Source organism: Halichoerus grypus, chromosome 1 (assembly GCF_964656455.1).
Source record: "Halichoerus grypus chromosome 1, mHalGry1.hap1.1, whole genome shotgun sequence".
Lineage (NCBI taxonomy): Eukaryota > Metazoa > Chordata > Mammalia > Carnivora > Phocidae > Halichoerus > Halichoerus grypus.
In genome coordinates, this window is record NC_135712.1 from 107,004,613 (window position 1) to 107,031,405 (window position 26,793).

Here is a 26,793-nt window from a genome sequence, read left to right on the forward strand (position 1 = left end):
TTACCGAATATTCAGAGAAAAATTAACACCAATCCTTCTCATTCTCTTCCAAAAAATCAAAAAGGAGAAAATACTCCCAAACTCATTTTACAAAGCCAGAATTTTCCTGATACCAAAGACAAAAAAGTATATTACTAGAAAAGAAAGCTACAGGTCAATATCCCTGATTAATATGGATGCAAAAATTCTCAATAAAATACTATCAAACTAAATCCTGCATCACATTAAAAGGATCATTTCAACATAATCAAGTGGGATTTATCCCTGGGATGCAAAGATGGCTCAACATATGCAAATCAATTACTGTGATATACATTAATAGAATGAAAGAAAAGAATCATGATCTCAATAGATGTAGAAAAAACATTTGACAAAATTCAACATCTGTCCCTGACAAAAACTCTTAACAAATTAGGCATAGAAGAAACATATCTCAACATAATAAAGGCTATATATAACAAGCCCATAGTTAACATTATACCCAATGGTAAAAGATTGAAAAGCTTTCCTCTAAGATCAGGAATATGACAAGAGTGCCTATCCATATTCAACAAAGGAATAGAAGTCTTAACTAGAGCAATCAGGCAAGAAAAAAAAAGATATCAGAATTGGGAAGGAAGAAGTGAAAGTGTCTCTTTATATAGATGATAAGATTTTATATATAGAAAATCCTAAAGACTCATCCAAAAACTGTTAGTTCTAATTGATATATTCAGTAAATTTGCAAGATACAAATTAAGCATACAAAAAATCTATAGTATTTCTATACACTACTAATGTATTTTCCAAAAAAGAAATAAATTGATCCCATTTACAACAGCATCAAAAACAATAAAATATTTAGAAATAAATTTAACTAAGGAGGTGAAAGACCTCTACTGTGAGAACTACAAGACACAAGACACAATTTTATCTGCTACTGATGGGTCCTTTGAGTCTTCTGGCCTACGAGGACTTCTAGTCCTACAGAGGCCTACAGAATCTGGGGAGAAGGCAGAAACAATTCTTATTATTCTTATTATCCACAGAATTTTTTTTCTTTTTTAGAGTTACTGAATCTGAAATTTTAGATTTACTGGCAATCATGCCAGGTAATCCACACTTTATTTTTTTCTCAGTTTTGTTAAGAAACAGTTGACATGTATTACTCTATAAGTTTAAGGTGTTAGAGCATGACGGTTTGATTTACATGTATTATGAAATGATTATCACAATAGGTTCAGCTAACAACCATCTTCTCATACAGATACAATAAAAAGAAAAGACACAAAAAAAGAAAAAAGAAGAAAAAATAATTGTTCTCCTCGTGATGAGAATTCAGATTTACTGTCTTAACAACTTCCCTATATATCATACAGCAGCATTATCTTTACTCATCATGTTGTACATTATATCCCCAGTACTTTTATCTTATACCTGGAAATTTGCATCTTTTGAAATACAATTTCCCCTCCCCCCACCTTCCATCTAACCACAGCATGATCTCTTTTTCTAGGAGTTTTTTGTTGTTGTTGTTTTATGTTTTCTTTTTTATCATACATTATTTGTCTTTGTCAGACTTATTTCATTTAGCATAATGCTTTCAAGGTCCATCGATGTTGTCACAAATGGTAGGATAGCCTCATTTTTTATGGCTTAATAACATTCTAGTGTGTATGTGTGTGTGTGTGTGTGTATCACAACTTCTTTATTCATTCAGCCATCAATGAACACTTAGGTTGTTTCGATGTCTTGGTTACTGTAAATAATGCTGCAATGAACGTGGGGAGTGCAGATATCTTTTTGAAGTAGTGCTTTCACTTCCTTTGAATATATACAATGGAATATTACTCACCCATAAAAAAGAATGAGCTCTTGCCATTTGTGACAACACTGATGGACCTAGAGGGTATTATACAAGTGAAATAGGTCAGTCATAGAAAGATAAATACCAGGAATCTAAAAACCAAATCAAAACAAACCAAAAACAAAAAAACAAAAAAAAAAACCCAAGAGGCTCATAAATACAGAGAGCAAACTGGTAGTTGCCAAAAGGGAGAGGATGAGACCATGGGCAAAATAGGTGAAGGAATTAAGAGGTACAAATTTCTGATTATAAAATAAATAAGTGATGGAGATGAAAATTAAAGCATAGGGAATATAGTCAATAATGTTATAATAACATTGTACGGTGACAGATGGTAACTACACTTGTGGTGAGTATTGTGTAATGTATAGAACTGTCCAATCACGGGGCGCCTGGGTGGCTCAGTCGTTAAGCGTCTGCCTTCGGCTCAGGTCATGATCCCAGCGTCCTGGGATCGAGCCCCACATCGGGCTCTCTGCTCCGCGGGAAGCCTGCTTCTCCTTCTCCCACTCCCCCTGCTTGTGTTCCCTCTCTCGCTGTGTCTCTCTCTGTCAAATAAATAAATAAAATCTTTAAAAAAAAAAAAAAAAAAAAAAGAACTGTCCAATCACTATGCTGCGCATCTGAAACTAATATAACATTGTATATCAACTATACTTAAATAATAAAAACAATTTTTTAAAGAATTAAACCAAAACAATAAAGGGAACAAAGGATATATTTTCCTACTTTCTTATATTAATCTTTGAAAAAGACTTATGGCAATTATTGTCACTTATCAACCAATTCTCTTCAAATTAAATAGAGCTAAATCCTTATATAATTTTAATTTAAAAACAAATATACGTTTAAAAAAATGTTTTCTTCTGGACTTCCTAATCTCTTTATAGTCCTCTTTTTAATTTCTATAAAGTAAGACCTGCATATAACTTGGAGTCAAACAATTTCATAAGGCCTGTGGGCAGGGGCTGGGGATTGTCTTTCCCTGTTTCTTGCCCCACATAAGCAAGTATTTTCAACTCTCTGTGATAATTCTACTGCTAAATATCAAGCATATTTTTGTCTTTCTATTTTAGATATTTTTTCTATTGATTTATAAATAATTTTGAAGAAAGGTTTTACCTAACATAGTAACTAGAATATAACTTTTCTATTAGAAACTTTTCACAAATATTTATTTCCAACTTAGCATAGAGATGGAACTATATAAAGTAGAAATTAAAATATAATCCTAATTTAGGAAGCCAGGCAGAAAGAGGACATTAACTTTCTCACAGAAGGATTTTCAACCCTGGAGTGATAATTCTTTTTGGAGTCTTGAAGGATGGGCATTTGCTTCAAGAACCAGGTTCCATAAAGCTGTAAGATTTACTAATGTGTCCTTAAGAACTAACATGCAGAGTGCCAGCTGGCTGGGAAATGTGACTCCTGGTGTTTTGCTGGAAAACAAAAGCAAAAATAACTAAAAATATAACCTATTATTAAACAATACTTTGAATATATCTGATTCAAAATGCTTATGAAATTCAAGGTTTGTGTGTGAGTAGGAAGACTGTAGAAGGTGATGAGTCATTTCAAAGTTGGCAATTCTTCCTCATTGACAACAGAATGAAAGCCATCCAAAACTGTCAGGCAGCTGCCCTGCCTTGACATCCATAATATGAATGGCCTGCAGGCAGAAGAGATGAGTGATGATGAAGATGACAAGCACTGATATCATAATGCTTGTAAGGTAGAAAAGCCAGCCAAGAAGCTATCACTTAAACACAGCCATCAGATGGCAGATTTTGATAAAAATGATTTTGATCATTTTTAAAGTTTTTAAAATTTTTTTAGGTAGGAGGATGTTTTGCCTCTTAAATTTTTAAGAAATAGTTATAACTCCTATCACTATTGGCATCTAAAACCATTTTTCAACTTATTAATTAAAAAATGCACAATGCCATAAGTGATAACAGTAGTGACATTAAACAAGGACTATGGAAACATTTTTCCCAGAGTAAATACACAAACCATCTTAAGCCTCTGTGCTTTGCATATTTAGTTTTGTCTACCTAGGGTCCTCCTCCTCCTCCCCCAACACCTCCCTATTTTGTCACTGGCCAGTGAAGTGCATTTAAGAACCAGGCTCCAATAGTCTCCCCTCCTTTGGGTTTGCTAGAAGCTAATTCTCTGTCCAGCTGGCAGAAACTGTTCTACACCTTCTTTAGGCCTGTAGCATGCATGCTGTCCAAAAACTTGCCTGTGTTTCCATTCCCCAGCTGTCCTTGTTCACCGTTGTCCCAAGATCATTGTCCTAGTCTTAAAAAGCTCTTCCCACATCTTTGTGAATTTCTCTGAAAACCTCTTGATTGCAGCTGGACAGGACCTAACCCAGACACCTGATATAGGAGGCTCAGTGGGATATTCCTATTATACTCTGAGCTGAGAGAACCACCAAAGGCTATGTTATCCACCTCACTACAGGAACTACTTAGAAGTGTCTAGTTCAAAGTCTATGTCCTAACACCAACCAGGACTCTACTCTCAGCACAAGACATTTTAAGGAGATATCTGAGAGAGAGAAGCTGTCCTTTTGAGTAATGCAGGGTTTTTTAAATGATTATTCCCATCATCTCACCCCCACCATCCCACAGTAGTAGAAATGGAGGGGGCTCCTTTCCCTTTCCAAAGCAAAGGAAGAGGAGTCCAGGAGCATTATTAATAATATAACTAGAAATATAGTGTACAATTTTATTTTCTTAATTTGGGTTCTCCTAGAAAGAAAACCTTAGGATAAGAATTCAAATGCAGAAGTCATTTACTTGAGAAGTGCAGGAAGTACTGGTAAGGAAGAGGGGAAAAAAGAAAGAAAGGGAGGGTAACAGGAGGTTAATTCTCCCAGGGAAATTCAGAGTCAGAGTCAAACACATGCCTAAAAGTTTTCCCTGAGGGGCAAAGGAACTGGAGTATGTATACCCCAACTCTAGTCAGGAATTTGTTGAAGGCTACTTGGGGAAGGGGTGATGGTGTTATTACTGACACTCTGAGCCTTCCTCAGGAGACACAGAGATTGCAAATGGGACTCCGAGGCAAGAGAAAAGGCCCTCGGGTGGTTGATTATAGTCCTACTAAAGGTGTTAACCCAGTAACCAAACAGGAGTCCAAGTCTCCTATATTCTAGCAGTGCCTCACCTACACCAATTAAGTACTTTTAACTTTTCCATATCCATTGATTCCTTTTATTTCATTTAACCTCCTTCTACATATGGATTAACATTTCAGTCAAAGAGGAAACTGAATCATAGACTCATGAGTTTTTGAAGGAGTCAGAGCTAGTGGCAGTTTAACTTAATATCCAAGACTTCTAACTCTCAAATCAGTTCTCTTTACAACTGTGAACTTCTTGGGCTCTTCCTTGACTTTTTTTTTTTAATTTAATTTAATTTTATTTTATTGTTATGTTAGTCACCATAAAATACATCATTAGTTTTTGATATAGTGATCCATGATTCATTGTTTTCATATAACACCCAGTGCTCCATGCAGTATGTGTTCCATGCAGTAACACCCATCACTGGGCTAACCCATCCCCCCATCCCCCTCCCCTCTAAAACCCTCAGTTCGTTTCTCGGAGTCCATAGTCTCTCATGATTCATCTCCCCCTCCGATTTCCACCCCTTCATTTTCCCCTTCCTTCTCTTAATGTCCTCCATGCTATTCCTTATGTTCCACAAATAAGTGAAACCATATGATAATTGACTTTCTCTGCTAGACTTATTTCGCTTAGCATAATCTCCTCCAGTCCCATCCATGCTGATGTAAAAGTTGGGTATTCATCCTTTCTGATGGCTGAGTAATATTCCATGGTATATATGGACTACATCTTCTTTATCCATTCACCTGTTGAAGGGCATCTCGGCTCTTTCCACAGTTTGGTCATTGTGGACATTGCTGCTATGAACATTGGGGTGCATATGGCCCTTCCTTTCACTACATCTCTGTCTTTGGGGTAAATACCTAGTAGTGAAATTGCTGGGTCATAGAGTAGCTCTATTTTTAATTTTTTGAGGAACCTCCACACTGTTTTCCAAAGTGGCTGTACCAACTTGCATTCCCACCAACAGTGTAAGAGGGTTCCCCTTTCTCCACAACCTCTCCAACATTTGTTGTTTCTTGCCTTGTCAATTTTTGCCATTCTAATTGGTATAAGGTGGTATTTCAGTGTGGTTTTGATTTGAATTTCCCTGATGGCTAATGATGATAAACATTTTTTCATGTGTCTGTTAGCCATTTGTATGTCTTCTTTGGAGAAGTGTCTGTTTTTGTCTTCTGCCCATTTTTTGACGTGATTACTTGTTTTTTGGGTGTTGAGTTTGAGAAGTTCTTTATAGATCTTGGAAATCAGCGCTTTGTCTGTAGTGTCATTTGCAAATATCTTCTCCCATTCTGTGGGTTGCCTCTTTGTTTTGTTGACTGTTTCCTTTGCTGTGCAGAAGCTTTTTATCTTGAAGAAGTCCCAAAAGTTCATTTTTGCTTTTGTTTCACTAGGCTTTGGAGATGTATCTTGAAAGAAGTTGCTGTGGCCGATGTTGAAGAGGTTCTCCTCTAGGATTTTAAAGGATTCCTGTCTCACATTGAGGTCTTTCATCCATTTTGAGTTTATCTTTGTGTACGGTGTTAGAGAATGGTCGAGTTTCATTCTTCTGTATATAGCTGTCCAATTTTCCCAGCACCATTTATTGAAGAGACTGTCTTTTCTCCATTGCATATTTTTTCCTGCTTTGTTGAAGATTATTTGACCATAGAGTTGAGGGTCCATATCTGGGCTCTCTATTCTGTTCCATTGGTCTATATGTCTGCTTTTGTGCCAGTACTATGCTGTCTTGGTGATCACAGCTTTGTAATATAACTTGAAATCAGGCAACGTGATGCCCCCAGCTTTGTTTTTCTTTTTCAACATTTCCTTGGCGATTTGGGGTCTTTTCTGATTCCATACAAATTTTAGGATTGTTTGTTCCAGCACTTTGAAAAATGTCATTGGCATTTTGATCGGGATGGTGTTAAAGGTATAGATTGCTCTGGAAAGCATAGACATTTTAACAATGTTTATTGATCCATGAGCATGGAATGTTTTTCCATCTTTTTGTGTCTTCTTCAACTTCTTTCATGAGTGTTCTGTAGTTCCTAGAGTATAGATCCTTTACCTCTTTGGTTAGGTTTATTCCGCGGTATCTTATGGTTTTTGGTGCTATTGTAAATGGAATCGTTTCTCTAATTTCTCTTTCTACAGTTGCATTGTTAGAGTATAAGAAAGTAACTGATTTCTGTGCATTGATTTTGTATCCTGCCACATTACTGAATTGCTGTATGAGTTCTAGTAATTTGGGGGTGGGGTCTTTTGGATTTTCCACATAAAGTATCATGTCATCTGTGAAAAGAGAGAGTTTGACTTCTTCTTTGTCAGTTTGAATACCTTTTATTTCTTTTTGTTATCTGATTGCTGTTGCTAGGACTTCTAGTATTATGTTGAACAATAGTGGTGAGAGTGGGCATCCTTGACGTGTTCCTGATCTTGAGGGAAAGGCTCTCAGCTTTTTGTTTCTCCCTGGCCTACTCTTTTTCCTTCTTTTCAATGATATTCACTGTGGGTTTTTCATAGATGGATTTTATGAACTTGAGGAATGTTCCCTCTATCCCTATACTCTGACGAGTTTTAATCAGGAAAGGATGCTGTATTTTGTCAAATGCTTTTCCTGCATCAATTGAGAGGACCATATGGTTCTTCTCTCTCCTCTTATTAATGTGTTCTATCACACTGATTGATTTGTGAATGTTGAACCACCCTTGCATCCTGGGGATAAACCCCACTTGGTCATGGTGGATGATCCTTTTAATGTACTGTTGGATCCTATTAGCTAGGATTTTCTTGAGAATTTTAGAATCCATATTCATCAGGGATATTGGTCTGAAATTCTCCTTTTTGATGGGGTCTTTGCCTGGTTTGGGGATTAAGGTAATGCTGGTCTCATAGAATGAGTCTGGAAGCTTTCCTTCTGTTTCTATGTTTTGAAACAGCTTCAGGAGAATAGGTATTATTTCTTCTTTGAATGTTTGGTAGAATTCCCCAGGGAATCCATCAGGCCCTGGACTCTTGTTTTTTGGGAGGTTTTTGATCACTGCTTCAATCTCATTACTGGTTATTGGCCTATTCAGGTTGTCAATTCCTTCCTGTTTCAGTTTTGGCAGTTTATAGGTTTCCAGGAAGGCATCCATTTCTTCCAGGTTGCTTAATTTATTGGCATATAGTTGTTGATAATAATTTCTAATAATTGTTTCTATTTCCTTGGTGTTAGTTGTGATTTCTCCCCTTTCATTCATAATTTTATTAATTTGGGTCCTTTCTCTTTTCTTTTGGATAAGTCTGGCCAGTGGTTTCTCGATCTTATTAATTCTTTCAAAGAACCAGCTTTTAGTTTTGTTGATCTGATCTACTGTGATTCTGGTTTCTAATTCATTGATCTCTGCTCTAATCTTAATTATTTCTCTTCTAATGCATGGCTTAGGCATCATTTGTTGCTTTTTCTCTAGTTCTTTAAGGTGTAAAGTTAGTTGGTGAATTCAGGATTTTTCTATTTTTTTGAGTGATGGCTATGTATTTGAGTAGATGGCTATGTATTTTCCCCCTTAGGACTGTCTTTGCAGTATCCCACAGGTTTTGGACTGATGTGTTTTCGTTCTCATTGGTTTCCATGAATTGTTTAAGTTCTTCTTTGATTTCCCGGTTGACCCAAACATTCTTGAGCAGAGTGGTCTTTAGCTTCCAAGTGTTTGAATTTCTGCCAAATTTTTTCTTGTGAGTGAGTTCCAGTTTTAAAGCATTGTGGTCTGAGAATATGCAGGGAATAATCTCAGTCTTTTGGTATCGGTTGAGACCTGATTTGTGACACAGTATGTGGTCTATTCTGGAGAAAGTTCCATGTGCGCTTGAGAAGAATGAGTATTCTGTTGTTTTAGGGTGGAATGTTCTGTATATATCTATGAGGTCCATCTGGTCCAGTGTGTCACTCAAAGCTCTTGTTTCTTTGTTGATTTTCTGTTTAGATGATCTGTCTATTGCTGAGAGTGGAGTATTGAGGTCTCCTACAATTAATGTATTATTATCAATATGACTCGTTATTTTGGTTAACAGTTGGCTTATGTAGTTGACTGCTCCCATGTTGGGGGCGTAGATATTTACAATTGTTAGATCTTCTTGTTGGATAGACCCTTTAAGAATGATATAGTGTCCTTCTGTGTCTCTAACTACAGTCTTTAGCTTAAAATCTAATTTGTCTGATATAAGAATTGCTACCCCAGCTTTCTTTTGAGGGCCGTTGGCATGGAAGATGGATCTCCATCCCTTCACTTTCAGTCTGGATGTATCTTTAGGTTCAAAATGAGTCTCTTGTAGGCAGCATATGGATGGGTCCTGTCTTTTTATCTGATCTGCAACCCTGTGACATTTTATGGGAGCATTTAGGCCATTCATGTTGAGAGTGATTATTGAAAGATATGAATTTATTGTTGCCTGTGAAGTCCTTGTTTCTATAGATTGTCTCTGTAAATTTCTGTTGTATATCACTCTTGGGGGTCTTTCTTCTTTTATAGAACTCCCCTTAATATTTCTTGGAGGGCCAGCTTAGTGGTCACATATTCTTTCAGTTTCTGCCAGTCGTGGAAGCTCTGCATCTCTCCATCCATTCTAAATGACAGCCTTGCCGGATAAAGTATTCTTGGCTGCATGTTCTTCTCATTTAGTACCCTGAATATGTTTTGCCAGCCCTTTCTCGCTTGCCAGGTCTCTGTGGATAGGTCTGACATTATTCTGATGTTCCTCCCTCTGTATGTAAGGAATCTCTTCCCCCTAACTGCCCTTAAGATGGTTTCCTTGGTTCTAAGATTTGCGAGTTTTACTATTACATGCTGGGGTTTGGCCTGTTTTCCTTGATCTTGGGAGGGGTCCTCTCTGCCTCTAGGACACAAAAGTTTGTCTAGTTCCCCAGATTAGGGAAGTTCTCAGCTACAATTTGCTCAAATATATCTTCTAGTCCTCTCTCTCTCCACCCCCTCAGGGATCCCAGTAATTCTGACATTGGAACGTTTCATGGTGTCACTTATTTCTCTGATTCTGTTTTCATGGATTTTGAGTTTTTTCTCCCTGACCTCCTCTTTTTCCTTCTTTTCTATCAATTGGTCTTCTAGATCACTAATTCATTCTTCTGCCCCACTTACTCTAGCTGTTAGATTATCTAGATTAGATTGGATCTTATTGATAGCATTTTTAAGTTGTGCAGTTCAGCTTTCATTTCTGCCCTTAGAGACTCTATGTTGCCATTAATTGATTTCTCCATTCTAGCTATTGTCTTCACAACTACTACCCTGAATTTCATTTCCGACATCTTGGTTATATCTGTATCCATTTGTAAATCTGTGGCAGAAGTCACAGTCTCTGAGTCTGTCCTATTTTGGGGGTTCCTCCTCCTAGTCATTCTGTTGAGGGATGGTTGAGGGAATGTACAGGGTCCAATTATTGACCACAAAGCAAGATGCACCTGTTTTATAGGGACCTTAGGGTTGTTGGCCTCTTGTTCTCCCAGCCTGTCTTCTGGGGGAGGGGCCTGCCGCACCATTACTCAGGCAACCCTGTTTGGGCAGAGTTGTCCTGCCCCCTGTAGGGGGGCATGGGCTCAGTGAAAACCGGTTTTGGGGGGCTTTTGTTCTCTGGCGGCTTTCCCTGGTGGTTTTCCGCTTCTCTTCCGAGAGTTAGAGCAGAAGAGATTGTTTCCAACCCTCTGCCTCAGAGCAGAGAGATCACAGTCTGTTCTTCAGTGAGCTCTCCAGGCCACACTATCTCCGTTTCTGTCTGTGGTGCTATAAACTGCAGAGTCCTGGGTTGTGCACCCCTCAGCAGGGCTCCCAGTATTCGCTTCCAGGTTGGGGCACAGAGGCATGTCTCTGCCCTTTGTGCTTCTAAAACTGCCAGCCATCCCCAGTTCGCAAGCATGGCCCTGCCACTCTGGGTTTCAGGCTGGGGGCTGCCCTAAAGTCCTCTCCCCGCTGCTACCAGTTTGCAAGTCTGTGCCCTGTCCCCAGCATGGGAGGCTATCCCTCACCAGTGGTGTAGGATCCCCATGGGTCCCTCCTCCTTCCATTTACCTTCTGAAATTTCCCAGCAGAATCACGGCTCCCTGCTTCATACCTTGAAACCAACTGCCTGTGAAATTCTGTTTGTAGAGGTCCAGATATATCTTCTTACATCTCAGGCTGACTTCATGGGTGTTCAGAGTGGTCTGTTAGATATCCAGCTCAATTCAGGGACTGGTTGGAAGAGGGTCCCTTACTCCTCCGCCAACTTCTGCCCCCTTCCTTGACTTTTAATCTTTAAAATTCTTCAGAGCCCATGGACATGCTGACAACATTAACATTAATATATTGCTATTGTCTTGGATACGATGATACTGATTCTTTTGTTAAACTGATGTTCCATTGATTATATCTCTACTAAAACAAGACACCCATACAACCTCGACATGTTAGGATGAACTGAAGGATCCACCTACTCAGATGAGTTGTGTACTAAGTTTCTTCAAAGTATGCAGTACCAACAGTATGCATTACATTTTCAGAGTGGGTTTTAGAGCCCTTGTTGGAAATTTAAAAGGTAATAAACTTTTTTTATTTTCTATATTCCCAGATTTTCCAATAGTGGGAAGAAATGCCATTGTGAAATGGATGGAAAAACACTGCCTATATTAAGAGCCATGTAAAAGTGAGCATGTAGGTGAGCTTCCTCTTGATCAGGCATTTTCCTATATTCCTGAAAAGGGGAATTCAGGGATGTGGAAAATGGAGGGAGAGGCCCAGAATATAACCCTGCTGTAGTCAGTAAAAGTTTCTCTTATGAGTAAAAGTTTTTCTTTGCAAAGAGCCAGCATAGAAGCTTTGAATGAATGGTTTCTTCATTCCCTCCCCTTCTAGTATCTTGGTTTTTATTTTTTATTTTTAGCTTTTTGGAGTTTTTCACCTTAGGAGTACCAAGGGCTCACATTGGCTTTCTGCCTGTAAACATTTGATTTCTTTTTGGTATTCCACTTAAACCAATATAATAATGACTGAGAGTTGTTTAGTAAGAATAGAACTCAAGAGAATGATTCATGGATGGCTATGTATTTTCAAGAGCTTCAATCATTATGCATCTGAAGGAAAGACAACAAGTACCACAGAGAGCTATGAGGCACATATATTAATGTACAAAGATTCTGCTTAATTTCTAGAAAGGAAATAAGACAATTTTTGGAAAGTGGTTATTACATCTATCAGAGATTTTCTTAAAACATTAGAACATAATCTCTCTCCATAAGAATGGGAGGAATGTGAGTTTTCCTATCCTTCAAAGTTGAAGCTGTTTTTTGTGGTTTGATTCAGAATAGTCTCCTAACCAAGACTGCCTGGAGAGTGGCATCTCACCATGATGGCTACAGAGCATGAGTTTTTGGGGAACAACATGGTAAATCATTTATCCAACAAATACTGTTGAGAGGCACAAGGGACATAATGGTAAAAATTTCATAGTCTTTGACTTCTTGGAGCTGAGTTCAAATGTGGGAGGCAATTAACTGAATAGGCAAGTATAATGTAAAATAAGTACAAATTAGGGTGCTGTGGCAATATGGGAGGCACAGTCAACCCAGTCTTTGGGATTCAGGGCAGGTTAACAGTTGGCATTAGGGGACATGGAGAAGGGAAAAGTATATATTAGGCAAAAACACTGCTGCAGAGGCAAAGGAAAGTACAGCACCTTTGGGGAACTGGAGCTAGTTCTGTTGAACTGCATGGCAGTTGCTCATGAGGGCTGTAAACTGGTAACAAATGGGGCTGGAAAGGGAAAGGCCTTATAAGTCATGTTACAGAGCTGGAAATTTATCTAAATATAATAATTAATTAAGAAGGTTTAAAAAAGAAAGTATTATAATCTTGTGCACTTTTAAACAATTGTTCTGGCTGTACCATGGAGACTATTCTTAGAAAATGTAAGACCTGTAAGGCAGGAAAATCCATAAGGGTCCTCTAGCAATAATTCAGACAAAAGGCAGTGGCGGCCTGAACTATAGTAGTGAATGTAAGTATAGTGACAAATAGATTTGAGAGATATTTAAGAAGTGGACTTTGTAGGCCCTGGTGATTGTTTAGATGCCAGTAGAAAGAACAAGGAATAATCAGAACTTCTGGCTTGGGCAACTGAATAGGTCCTGCACCACTTACCAAAGATTGAAAACTGAGGGAAAGATGCAGTTGTTATGGGTATTAGCCACTCCCCAGAAATTGGTATTTTCATAGTAACATTTATAATTGTTTTAAATTACCTCACGGTCCTTTACTCTGCCACCAATTACAAATAATATACATTTTACAGGTGAAAAATTCAAGACTTAAAGAATTTAAATGACTTGCCCATGATCATATACATCTTAAGGGCAACATCAGGACTGGAGCAAGATCTTATGTTTCTAACACCATTGCTTATTGTACTCTGCCTCCCCCTTCCCCGGAAGCTGCAATAACTCTTAAGAACCACAGGGATACTATCTTTAGCAGTATTATCAGTGATTACTAAATGATGTTCTGATGACCTGAAAGAGATGATATTGCCTTCCAAGCTATTCAATCCACTCATCCAGCAAGGCAATTTCAGTCTCCCAGAGCTTTATGTCTTTATGGGATCTTATTTTTAAAAAGAACAAAGACTTGAAATAGTCTTCCTACCTTTCCCTTAAAAGTGTTCCACAACGATATGTTAGAAAGAGATACTTGTTTCAAAAGGAATAAACACTCAGAAGTACGTCCTCATTAGATAATAAAATCATCATATTCTTATGATATTTACATGGCAAAAATATCATGGAGTCTATTTTCTGACTATAGGTAGATTATTTACCATGGCTGTTTTAATGTATTATTTTATTTTCTAAACTATTTCCCCTGTCTTATTGTCTTGGCTTCATAGAGGTTTTCTGAGACCAGTATCTACTAACAAAAGCTGCTCTGTTGCTACAAATAAAATAAAATGCAATTTTCTGAAGTTTTCAAAAAACTACTACTAATAAGTAATGAAAAGAATCTTCTCAACCTTAATTTTCTTCCATACATGTTTATTAAAATTTGGGACCTGCTACAAATTATCTATACCAAAATCTAGTGTAAGAAGATTCTGGAAAGATGTGACAGCAACAAGCCATGAATCGCAACATAAAAACAGACAGAAGAACCACACTAAATAAGCCATGGAAAATATTAGGTGACAGACTACCCTCATGAACCTCAAAATACAAAGCAGATGAAGACAAACTATAGCCACAAGGCTTGATGGCATTAGCACTTGAGCAAGAGAAAGCAGAGGAAAGAAGCAGGGAATCTGATGGATCTAAGAATAAGAAAACCCCAAAAGAGCCAACAGCTAATTACTGGAAAGCACATCAAGCTGATTTAGAAACAAGAGTTAAAATCAGGAGAGGTTTTGCTCCATTCAATATTGGATGAATAAAAGGATTCCATGAGGGGAACTAAAAGGATTGAGAAGTTTAGACCCTAGAGCTTGGGTACTCTTGAAACCAACTTGCCATGGTTCTTTTTTAGGAGAGAGTCCACACTGAGGAGAAACTGCTGGAAGTAGTATCAAAATTAAGCAGGGTACGTGAAGCAGAGATGAAGGAAATAGAAGGTCTAGGTAAAAGTGGGGAAGGGGAAGAGAGCCAGGAAATCTCAGAAAGTAAGTTGCCATCTTTTGGAAAACTATGCAAAAACAAGAGATAAGAGAGAGCACTGTAAAAGGAGAAAAGCTACTTGAGCAAAGACGCCTTTAAAAATTGCAGGGAGACAAATTTCACATTAAAATGTGAATGATGAGACTGAAAAGCTTGTCCAACCATACAGTAAAGCTGTCAAAACTTGTAAGGTCATGTCAAAAGGACTCAGGGGCCCACTTGATCATTGAGCATTGAACATCTTCTAATATCACAGAAAAAGACATTAGCTGACATTACATGACTTCTGATGAAGGAATACGCCAGGACCTAGAGTCTTGCTAAAGGGATCCCAGTTACCATTTTACAAGGACAGAGGTGGGTGATGATGTTGACCATGAAAAGGAAATCAGCCAAATCCAGACAGTGGGAAACTCTACTAGTCAAATGTCCTGAGTTTTTCACTACATATGATGTAAGTGGGAGTTGGAGGGACATAAAATGAAAAAAATTGCAAATTAAAAGAGACTTTAAAAACATTTCAAGTAAAATTTTTAAAGAGGCAAGACTAAGCTACACTTTTTAGGAATTCACACTTGGGTAAGAAAACCATAAAGAAAAGAAGGAAATAGTTACTCTCAGAGTTGGGATAAATGTTTTCAAAGTCTCTTTTAATTTGCAGTTTTTTCATTTTATGTCCCCCCAACTCCCATTTACATTGTATGTAGTGAAAGACTCAGGACATTTGACTAGTAAAGTTGTGATCACTTTTGAGGGACTGCATACATGGAGGAACTTTTGGGGAAGCTGACAAAGTTCTGTTCCTTGACTTGCTCCTGATTACATGCTGCTCGCCTTAAATATATCAATAAACTATCCATCTGTTTGTGAAGAGTTTCTATATCTGTGTTTTACTTTTAAATAAAATGGTCTTGTAAAAATCCAGCATAACATGTTACTGATGTAGGAGAAAATAACAGATTTTGTTATTTAAATAACTTTTATAATGAAACCATGATTCATATGACCCACAGAGATCAGTGATTCAAATTTTGAGATAATTCATTATCTGACATTTGAGAACCATATTAATGAGCAAGCTTCCCCCACTGGTGATATCTTGCTTTGTGTTGACATCCCTACAACCTGGCATGTAGTAAATAGTCAATAATATTCACTGAAATAATTATGGCTGCTTTTCAAATTGCACATTTGGTTTTGAATTTTAAATCATCTTGAAATAGACACTTGTTCATTTGCCAGCCTCCATAAGACAACACAACTATGGTATCAGAAATCTAGCTCATTCTTTGTAATCTCACCATTAATCTGGGGACAATTCTAACATTTGAGAAATAAGTATTAATATTGTTTTCTTACATGAAAATTTTCATAAAAAAACATTAATTCATTTTAATATTTTAATCCCTTTAAAAATATAAATAAGTAGGTAAAGGAATGGTAGGTAGCACTATATAAATATAATGCCCATGATCCTGGACATTTAAAAATAATTTTTTTAGTTGGAGAATTGGGAGTACAATAGGAGTAATCTTCCAATTATCACCAGAAAAAAAGCACATCAAGATTTTATAAAGTAGGAAAAAATGATAACCAATATGAAACTTGTAAGAAAAATAATGTGTACATATGGTTAGTTTGTTGTTAAAACCTTAGAATCTGTGTCAGGTATAGATTTATTTTTAATTATGACCTGAGATCATCCTAGTAACTTTCATCATGGTTATTGAACTATTTTCTACACTTTTGTCTCTACTTTGTTCTTTCTCTTTAGAACTCTGATTTCATTTTTAAAAGTGCAAAATCTATCTTTACTTCCTGAATATGACACTTACATTTAGATCTTTTTTAAAGGAGAGCTATTTTGAGCTGTTGCATTTACTTTTCAAAATCATTACCTTTGTCATGGACAGAGTGACTTCAGAATAGCCAAAGTCTCTAAAAAGTAATTGTCCCTGAGTTTTTTTCCTTGGGAATTCAAAGCCATTTTTATCCTATGCCCTAGATAAAATATCTCCCTGATCAATTCTATTTTGCTGTTTCTGGCATTATTTGTTTCTGAGATTTGACAAATTTATACCATCCCTTCTAGAAACAGCTTGGCAAATTCCAAAAATAAAAAAAAATATATCTTAAAGTTTAGGTTTATAATCACAAGCTTTTCTAGTCCTAAGTGCTAATTTTGCCAGGCAAGATTTTTTTCATACCCTTATGTTTGTGACCCCAAAATATCATCCCAGCAGAACTCAGTAAATAGTGATCAGTTCAGAATAGGCAATAAATTTACTAAATTTGTAATTATTGGCATTAAGATTAAAGCTATTAATTTTACTCACCCACAAAAGGTTTAGGTAAATCTGGAACTTAGGAACGCACAAATGATATGTGTAGATAATATATTTACTTTGTTTTATTACTTGGCATCATATAAACACAGGTGATGGAAGGGAGTTAATTCTGTACAGCATTAGAACATATTCAATGGAAAAAATAACTCAGAAGTTCTAGTTTTCCCAATACAAATGTACAGAGCAATCAGAGAGGCAGAAGTCTATAGCCAACATTCACTTAAGGAGAGGATTTAGTACAATGGCACCCCTAACAATGACAAAGAAAGAGCATTTTTGAGGTCTCAATAAGACCCAGGGCTGCTTACTGGGGCCCTGCAAAATGTCTGACCAAAGAGGTAAAGAACGCTAAAATCAATCCCATGCTCTACTTGCCAAGCCCCACACCCTTGCTTGGGACTGCTTACCCCAGTATGTATTCTGATAGATAAGTCATGCCTCCAAGCGACAGCATCCTCAGAGGGGGATCTTTTCCTACTGCCACAAAGGTAATGTACCTCTGCCCTAGAACCACTGAATTAAAATATATAGCAGTGGGGTTCTAGAGGGGAGGGGGGTGGGGGGATGGGTTAGCCTGGTGATGGGTATTAAAGAGGGCACGTACTGAATGGAGCACTGGGTGTTATATGCAAACAATGAATTATGGAACACTACATCAAAAACTAATGATGTAATGTATGGTGATTAACATAACATAATAAAATTAAGAAAATTTAAAAAAATATATAGCAGTGGGGCCCCATCACTTTTTTTTAATTTAAATTCAATTAGCCAACATATAGTACATCTTTAGTTTCAGATGTAGAGTTCAGTAATTCATCAGTGACATATAACACCCAGTACTCATCACATCATGTGCCCTCCTTAATGCACATCACCCAGTTACCCCATGCCCTCCTTAATACCCATCACTCAGTTACCCCATCTCCCCACCCATCTCCCCTCCAGCAAACCTGTTTGTTTCCTATAATCAAGAGTCTTTCATGGTTTGTCTCTCTCTCTGATTTCTTGAGTCTCTTCAATAGCTCAGCTAGTAGAGCAGAGGACTGTAGGTGACTCCCCCAACACTTTTTATTTTTAAAATCTTCTGATAGGGGCACCTGGGTGTCTCAGTCACTTAAGCGACTGACTGTTGATGTCAGTTCAGGTCATGATCTCAGGGTCATGAGATCAAGCCCCATATTGGGCTCCATGCTCAGCAAGGAGTCTGCTTGAATTTCTCTCCTTCTCCCTCTGCCCCTCCTCCCTCTCCCTCTCTCTCTCTCTCAAATAAATAAATAAACATTAAATAAACTTTTAAAAAATCTCCTAATGATTCCTAAGGACTTCCCATAGCTAAGAGAAATTTTAGAAATAGCACTACTTCTTATATCACATCTTTTTAATACATTGGAGTTAGTGCAGGGTGGAAACATGAATGAATGAATGAATATGTTCAGCTGAACCAGAAGTCTTGTATAAAGTGCTTTATCTTCATAATACATAGGTTAAATCTAGGCAGCAGAAAATCAACCCAATGACAGTTTAAAAATTTAGTCACTCTACAACATGCTAGATATATATATTATTAAACAGATAAGTTGATTTTCCCTCCATGGATTACATAACAAATTGGTCATTCTGACATTGTATAGGAACAACTTTAATCACAACTTACAGAAATTATAACACTGAGAATAATATAATGTAAGAGAGGAAAAGGAAGACACATAAATTTTGAATACTCTTAAGCAGAAGGACTTGGGGGAACATTTTATTTACATCGTCTCAAAACAGATTGCTGGCTCGAGGAAGATAGACAAGAAGGAAAAAAAAGAAAAAAATTAAGGCTCAGCTAATTTAATAAAACTATGGCAAAATTAAGTAAGATAAGAGCATGAACGCATTTCTCCAGGGAACCATCAACAATGACCATAGTTAGGCTTGTGAATAAGCATATCCTACAAATGGTGGTAAAACAAGAGTCCTGAACAAGGTAATAGCATGGAAAAATCAACAGTTTATAGTCAGACACTTTTTTTAAACTCCAGCTCCATCAGGTATACCTGTATTACATTAATCTTGTTAATTTCCTTCTTCAAGCTTCAGTTTACTCAACTATATGTCATAGGATTATGTGTGAAAGACACACAAAAAGTGCCTAATAGTACAGAGTACAGAACAAACACAAAGTAAATACTAACGCTAAGCAATTGTCTTACTAATTTTCAAGATTGCTACTCCATAACAGCATCAGTCTCAGGAATACTGAGAGGAAAGACAACTTCCTCTCTTCAGGAAACAGAGGCAGAGAAGACAATGCATGGAGGATTAGGCATGGAATCTTCGGAAGCAGACAGTCAAGAAAAGAGGGCTTGATTTCAATGTCAAAATTTCAGTTGTAAGCTTACAAACCTCCCTAAAATATTCACTTGCTTCTCACTCCTTTAAACTATAATTTCTGTTAGTGTATTTAAGAACATTTTTTTCATTCTCTCTCAAATCTACCTCCTCTCTCTCTAGTTTATTTACTGCAGCGTCCCTCACTCTACAAATGCATCCACCTTGTGGAAACCTCCTATCCACTGACTTTACCACTGATCATAAACTCCTTTATGTTCTCACTTCTCTCTTTATCCAGCTGCGTATTGGGAATCCATCTCTGGTATCACTCTTTTATATAGGTCATTCATTTTCCTTGCTCTTCTCTCCCTTCACCCTACTCTTTTGGAAAATCCTAATTCTGTTTAATTCAACTCATGACTCCCTCTGCAGTGCTGGGAGTAAAGAGTTGGGTACTGTTCTGTTCTGTGCAGTTGAACAGAGCAGGTTAAAGATACACAATCGTGGGCTCCCTTGAAGTCTGAAAATACAAGTGGGCATTCAGCACTGCCCTGCAATCTAACTACATTCTCTTAGTAAATTAACTTTCTTCTTCTCTTGGAAAACTAATTCACACCTTCCTTCCTATACTCAAATTTCCATTATCTCCTCCCTCCTTTCCCACTCTCTCGATGACCTTGACATCTGTATCACTCAGAAAATTAGAAGCAATAGCACAAAATCCTCTCCAGTGCCAAATATGCTCAACTCCCTACTTCTGTATCCATATACTCTGCCTTCCCTCCTGTTGCAATAGTATTCTTAACCATGTATGTCCATGTATGCATGTGTTTGTGTGCCTGTGCATGCGTGTGTGCACACATACATGCCATGAGACCCTTTAGCAGTCTGGTGAAGCCTATGGATTCTTTTCAGAGTAATGTTCTCAAATGCATAAAACACAATGCTTAGGAATACAAAGGAAACCAATTATATTAAAATTCAACTATCAAAATGTTAAAAAAAACCTATGGTACCGTAATACATGTGTTTCCTTATTAATGCATTATACAAGATGATCTAGCAGGTACTCTAATAACTACCATATCTTAATATAGCGAGGAGAAAAATATTTAAGATATTTCCAACAGTTTTGTGATTTGAAAATATCTATATTGGCAGCCAACTCTGACTTGTTGATTCATTATTAAAGGAAACATTAAATTTCAGTTAGAGATCAATAAAAATAAAGATGTAGTTTTTTTGCCCATCTGAGCTCACAAACTTTCTGAATTCTTAACTGTGGGCTTCTTGGAAATCAGTGGATACCATATTTTAAATCCCAGACAAAGCCAAGTATTCCACTTATACAAAAATTGACCATATATTGGGTGAAAAGCAAATTTCGAGGAATTAAAATCTGACCTTAGTAAAGCTAAACCATAGAAATCAATAATAAAAAGATAACTCCCAAATATCTATATATTTGGAAATTAAGAAATACTAAATAACTCATGTGTCAAATAATGAATTAAAGTAAAACTTAGAAGAGTTTTAAATCTAAATTAAAATAAAATTATAACAAAAGATGAAATATCCAAATTTTTGTGATGTAGATAAAGAAATGTTACAGGACATTTATAGCCTTTAAATTTAAATGCATAAATCAGAAAGGAAGGGTTGAAAATTAATGAACCAAGTATCCACCTCAAGAAGTAAGAAAAAGAAAAACAAAATAAACTCAAAGAAAATGGAAGAATGGTAAGAGCAGAAATTAATGAAATAAACAAATATACATTTAGAGGGAATCAACAAAGCCACAGACTGATTCTTTGAAAAGATTAACCCATTGGTAAAACTCTTGGAAGAATAATCAAGAAAAACAAGAGACAACACATACCACCCAAGGAACATCACTATAGATACTACAAACATTGAAAATATATATGAGCATGTTATAAGCAACGTTACACTGATAAAATATTGAAAATTTAAGTGGTATGAACACAATTCTAATAAAGAACATTTACAATATGAACAAAGAAGATATAAAAATGTGAATAGTCTTGTGATTATTAAGGAAATTAAGTCCATGATTAAAAACCTCTTAAAGAAAACTCCAGGCCAAGATGGCTTCCCTGGTGAATTTTTCCAAGCATTTAAGGAAGAGTTGTCCTCAATCTTACAAAAACCCTTAGAATATAAAGGGAAAAGTGAAAACTGTTTATCTTGTTTTGCTACCATAATCTTCATACCAAAATCTGACAAGGAAAGCACAAGGAAAGAAAATTAAGTCCAACCCCACCCATGCACATAGACACAAAAATCCTAAACAAGACGTTAGCTAATCATATTCAATAAATACAAAATAAATAAAATATAATAATCAAGATGATAATAATCAAGGTTGCTTTAATGCTTAAAAAATAATAATTCACCACATTAACAAAATGAAGAGGAAAAAAATGTGATCTCAGTAGATGCAGGAAAAAAGTTTCATAATATTTCACATCTATTTTAATAATTTAAAAATAGCAACTAGGAGTTTCTTTAATATGATTTTAAAAATGGACAACAAAAATATCTACAAAATAAAATTTATTTAAGTTAATGAATGTAAGATATTCATAAAAGACCTTTTTTTTTTTTTCAGAATACCAGCAACAACAATGTAAAAATAGCCTGTACAAAATAATATCACTCAAAATAGCATCAACAAATACCAAATAGGCACCTTTGTTCCCATTTTCCAGGTGAGGGAAAGCCTAAAGCACCCAAGGAGAAATGAGTAGGAGCAGACGGAGGTGGAGTAGGGATGGCATTTAAGGCAGCGGTGCAAGGGAGGTTGGAGCTCTTTGATAAGAAAGTGCCACAGACTGTTGAACCAAAATGAGGAAGGACAGCAGGTGCTGCAAAGATGGTGGCAGCTACGGCAGCGCTTCTATCGACATTTTATGTTACATTTCAAACACTGGAAATAAAAATGGGTTCAAGTTTAGGAAATCAATTTGCAGGATCAGAATTATACACAGCTGCATGTTCTACAAAATCTCCCAGATCAGAAGAAGCATTTTTTAAAATAAATGTCAGGTTTATTTAGCTACAACATAGATACGGTAAAATTGATTCCTTCCTTTGTATATGAGTTTTGACAAACATATTCAGTCATGTAACCAAGACTACAACCAAGATAGAGACTATGGCTGTCACCCTCAAATTTCTCTTGTGCCACTTTCTGGTCAATCTCCTCCCCTTCTCCCTAGCCTTTGGCAAGGATTGGTATGTTTCATAGTTTTGTCTTTTACAAAGTGTCACATGCCTCTTTGCTTCCAGAAATATCTTTTAAAAGAATATAGGTACTGGGGCACCTTAGTGGCTCAGTTGTTGAAGCGTCCAACTCTTGATTTCAGCTCACTTCATGATCTCAGGGTTGTGAGATCGAGCCTGGAGCCCATGCTGGGCATGGAGCCTGCTTAAGATTCTCTCTCTCTCTCCCACCACCTCTGCCCCTCCTTCCACCCTCCCAGCTCCCACAAGTGCACGCATGGGCTCTCTCTATAAATTAAAAAAATATTTTTTTAAAGAATATAGCATTTAGGAGGACACGTGATGTGATGAGTACTGGGTGTTATACGCAACTAATGAATCATTGAACACTACATCAAAAACTAATGATGTACTATAGGTTGGCTAATTGAATTAAAAAAAAGAATATAGGTATTTCTAAAACACTCTGAAATTTTCTCACTACAACAGCATTTTACTATAGAAATTTCTGATAACTTCATATTCTAAGCAAAATTTTAAGTAAAAATCCTATGCACAGTATAGTCATGTGTATTAAAACAGACAAAACATTAAATACAGATGAAAATACAGTAGTCCCCCCCCTTATCTGTGGAGAATATGTTCCAAGACCCCCAGCAGATGCCTGAAACTGCAGATAGTACCAAAATATATATACTATGTTTTTTCCTATGCACACATACCTGACAAAGTTTAATTTATAAATTAGGCATAATGAGAGATGAACAGCAGTAACTACTGATAAAAACAGAACAATTATAACAGTATACTGTAATTAAAATTATGTGAATTCTCTCTCAAAATATCTTACAGTTCTGTACTCACGCTTCTTGTGATGACGTGAGCTGATAAAATGCCGATGTGATGAGATAAAGAGAGGTGAATGATACAGGCAGTGTGATGTGGCGGTAGGTTACTACTGAACTTCTGACTATTCAATTCATCAGAAGGAGGATCATCTGCTTCCAGACCGTGACTGATTGCTGGTAACTGAAACTGCAGAAAACAAAACCACAGGTAAGTGGGGACTACTGTATATGAAAATAAGTTTAAGAGCATTTATATAGTCTCTTCTATGTGTCAGATACTTTTCCTAAATACGTGAACACGTATTAAACCATTTCATCCCCAACTACTTTTTAAGAAGATTTATTTTTTTATTTTAGAGAGAGAGAGTGAGCAAGGGGTGGGGGAGGAGCAGAGGAAGAAGGAGAGAGAAAACCCCAAGCAGACTCCCGCTGAGCACGGAGCCTGAGGCAGGGCTCAACCTCAGGACACTGAGATCATGACTTGAGCCAAAATCAAGAGTCGGTTGCTTAACTGACTGAAATACCCAGGTGCCCCCATCCCCAACTATTATAAGTATTTTTACACATAATAACTCATTTAATCCAACAACACTATAAGGAAGCTATTGTAATCCAAATTTTATGGATGAAGAAATTAGGCCTCAGACAAAGAAATTTGCCCAAGGCAAATTTACCAAATGACTGGTAAGGGGCATAACTGCTCGCTTGGCAGACAAGTTGGTTCTATAGCTAGTTTCTAAAAACAAACAAACAAAAAAAAACAAAACAGAAAAAACAAAAACTGAAGAAAAGAGAATATAAAGTTCAACTAAAATAGATTGGGTCATAACACCCCAGAGTTTGAGGATGACCTAGTCATGCATCTCCGCATATACACTAGCAAATTAGATTAATCAAATCAGCACACTGTATAGGGAAAGGAACTTGCAGCCATCACATCAAATTTCCTCATTTTATCACTGGAGAAACTGAGGTCCAGAGACAAACAAAAATTTGTCCAGTATTAGTAGGCTAATTTATAGTTTACTTGGCAGTCAAATACAGGCATTCTCTACTACACTCTTTCAAAATATCCTTAATCACTTTGAAGTAGATACTCCATGCTAGTTGCCTGTCATGTACAGAGCCCTTTTCTGAAAACCCTCAAGGGTCTTCATTCTCACAAAAACCTTCTGAACGAAGTTAGATGAAATGTGTTACACATAGATGATTATGGCTTATTCCACATGGTCTTGCTAGTCCAGGATCTTTGCATGACCAAAGGGGCCTGTGAGGTGTTTATTACGAGAGCTGAGCCCTATAAGGTTACTCTCTACTGAAGACTAACTGGAATATCTCGGAGAGGGGGACTTTAAATGAGAGAAACAGGGGTGCCTGGGTGGCTCAGTCGGTTAAGCGGCTGCCTTTGGCTCAGGTCATGATCCTGGGGTCCTGGGATCGAGCCCCACGTCTGGCTCCCTGCTCAGCGGAGAGCCTGCTTCTCCCTCTCCCTCTGCCTGCCATTCTGCCTACTTGTGCTCTCTCTGTCAAATAAATAAATAAAATCTTTAAAAAATAAAATAAAATAAATGAGAGAAACAGACATAGTTGACAGGTACAAATGCAGAGGGAAACAGAAAAAGCAGAAGTTTGGAGGCACTAGATTCTCTTGAGTAAACCAAGGACTTGAGATCCAAATAAAAACTGGTATCACAATAAAATGAAATAGGAATATGGAAGCAACATTGAAGGAACCAAGTCACTAGTCCTAGACTGCCCTACAGTCAACATAGTGACTTTTATAATACTAGGCCAGGGTGCTTAAAGTGCAGACCCAGTCTAGCAGCATCAGAATCACTTGAGAACTGGTTAGAAGTGCATCAGGGCCCACACAGATTTACTCAATCCAAAATGGGGTGGGGTCCAGCAAACTGTGTTTTTAATAAGCACCCCAGATGATTCTGATGTATCATAAAGTTCAAGAACCACAGCACTAGGTCAGCGACTATACCCTGAATGGTAGTCTGAATGACATTCCATTTCCTTACTTTCTTACTTCCCTAAATCCTTTAAAACAAAATCCTGTGTCCTGCAGTCACCCTGCAGTTTTTGTTCCTTGCAGCAATCTAATTAACACTCAGCTTCAAGTGTTGGAGAACTGTATATAATTAATTTTAATGAATTGTATGAGCTTTAATTATTCAAATTATGCTACTCTTTTGCATATTAATTTCTTCTTTCATTCATTAATTCAGTAAATATTTATTGATTGCTTGCCATGCGGTAGACAGTACACAGCAGTGAATATACAAAAATTCCTGCCTTCATAGAACTTAGACTATGGGGAGAAGAAACAGAAAATAAACAGATAAATAAACCAAACAGATCAGATAAGCTATGGAAAAAATGAAGCAGTGATAAGGAAAACTGATAAGGAGTTTAGAGCAAGTTTTGTGATTTTAAAAAGGGTGGACAGAAGTTAGTAGGAAGGGATAAATGCAGGGGGGGAATCGGAGGGGGAGATGAACCATGAGAGACTATGGACTCTGAGAAACAAACTGAGGGTTCTAGAGGGGAGGGGGGTGGGGGGATGGGTTAGCCTGGTGATGGGTATTAAAGAGGGCATGTATTGAATGGAGCACTGGGTGTTATATGCAAGCAATGAATCACGGAACACTACAAAAAAAAAAAAAAAAGAAATGTTACGGTTTTGTAATTTAAAAAAAATAAAAAATAAAAAAAATAAACAGGGTGGACAGGAGGACATCTCTAAGGTGACATTTGAGCAAACACCTGAGGGCTATATGGGAGTAAGCCTTGTGGGTAAGTGAGGGAAGGGAGATTTTAGAGGCTTGTAGGAACAGCAAGGAGGCCAGCATGGCTGGAGCTAAAGGAGTGATGAGAGGCGCAGCAGACAGAAAACCAGAGAGACTAACAGGAGGCTGGATGGTTTAAGAGTTTATAAGAGATTGTAAAGATTTGGGGGTCATTCATTAGTTTTATAAGGCATGGATATTTTATTTCTCTAGTCACATAAACTTTGGGGTTCTTTATTTGATAGGAATAAACTGCCTCGCTTGTTAACCAACATGCGAAGTATGTTGGTGCCATTTGGGAAGGCCAGATTGACCTACTAGCTTTACGATCATAATTCCTAGCTGGCTCCGGAGAGAGTAATACCAACAGAGGGGTCTAAACCACTCTAAAAGGGAGAATCAAAAAATAAATCTCTTCTGGTGGTCTGGAGATAGATGAATTCTGTGCAGCATTTTGAATAAAGTGACCTTTTCTGAGGTGAAAATGACTCCACGGGGGAAACAATTCTCTTTGGGATAGTTCATCTTTAGGTTGGGAGGATGCATGTGGTACTTTGTGAAACCTTTTGTTGCCAAGCACATAGAAAGTTACATGAAAATGTTCAG

General features: G+C 37.1%; 1 long non-coding RNA gene across 7 annotated transcripts in view; it reads right to left on the bottom strand.

Moving 5' to 3' along the window:
* Positions 1-26,793, bottom strand: part of LOC118535137 (uncharacterized) — a 371,536-nt gene that overhangs the window by 227,381 nt on the left and 117,362 nt on the right. For 6 of the 7 annotated variants that reach the window (XR_004917058.2, XR_013446829.1, XR_013446822.1 and 3 more), the window contains one exon: positions 23,409-23,579. This is a non-coding gene — a long non-coding RNA (uncharacterized LOC118535137). Of the gene's footprint in view, positions 1-21,852; positions 22,249-23,408; positions 23,580-26,793 lie in introns of those variants that run through there. The other variant, XR_004917060.2, reaches the window with a different exon arrangement.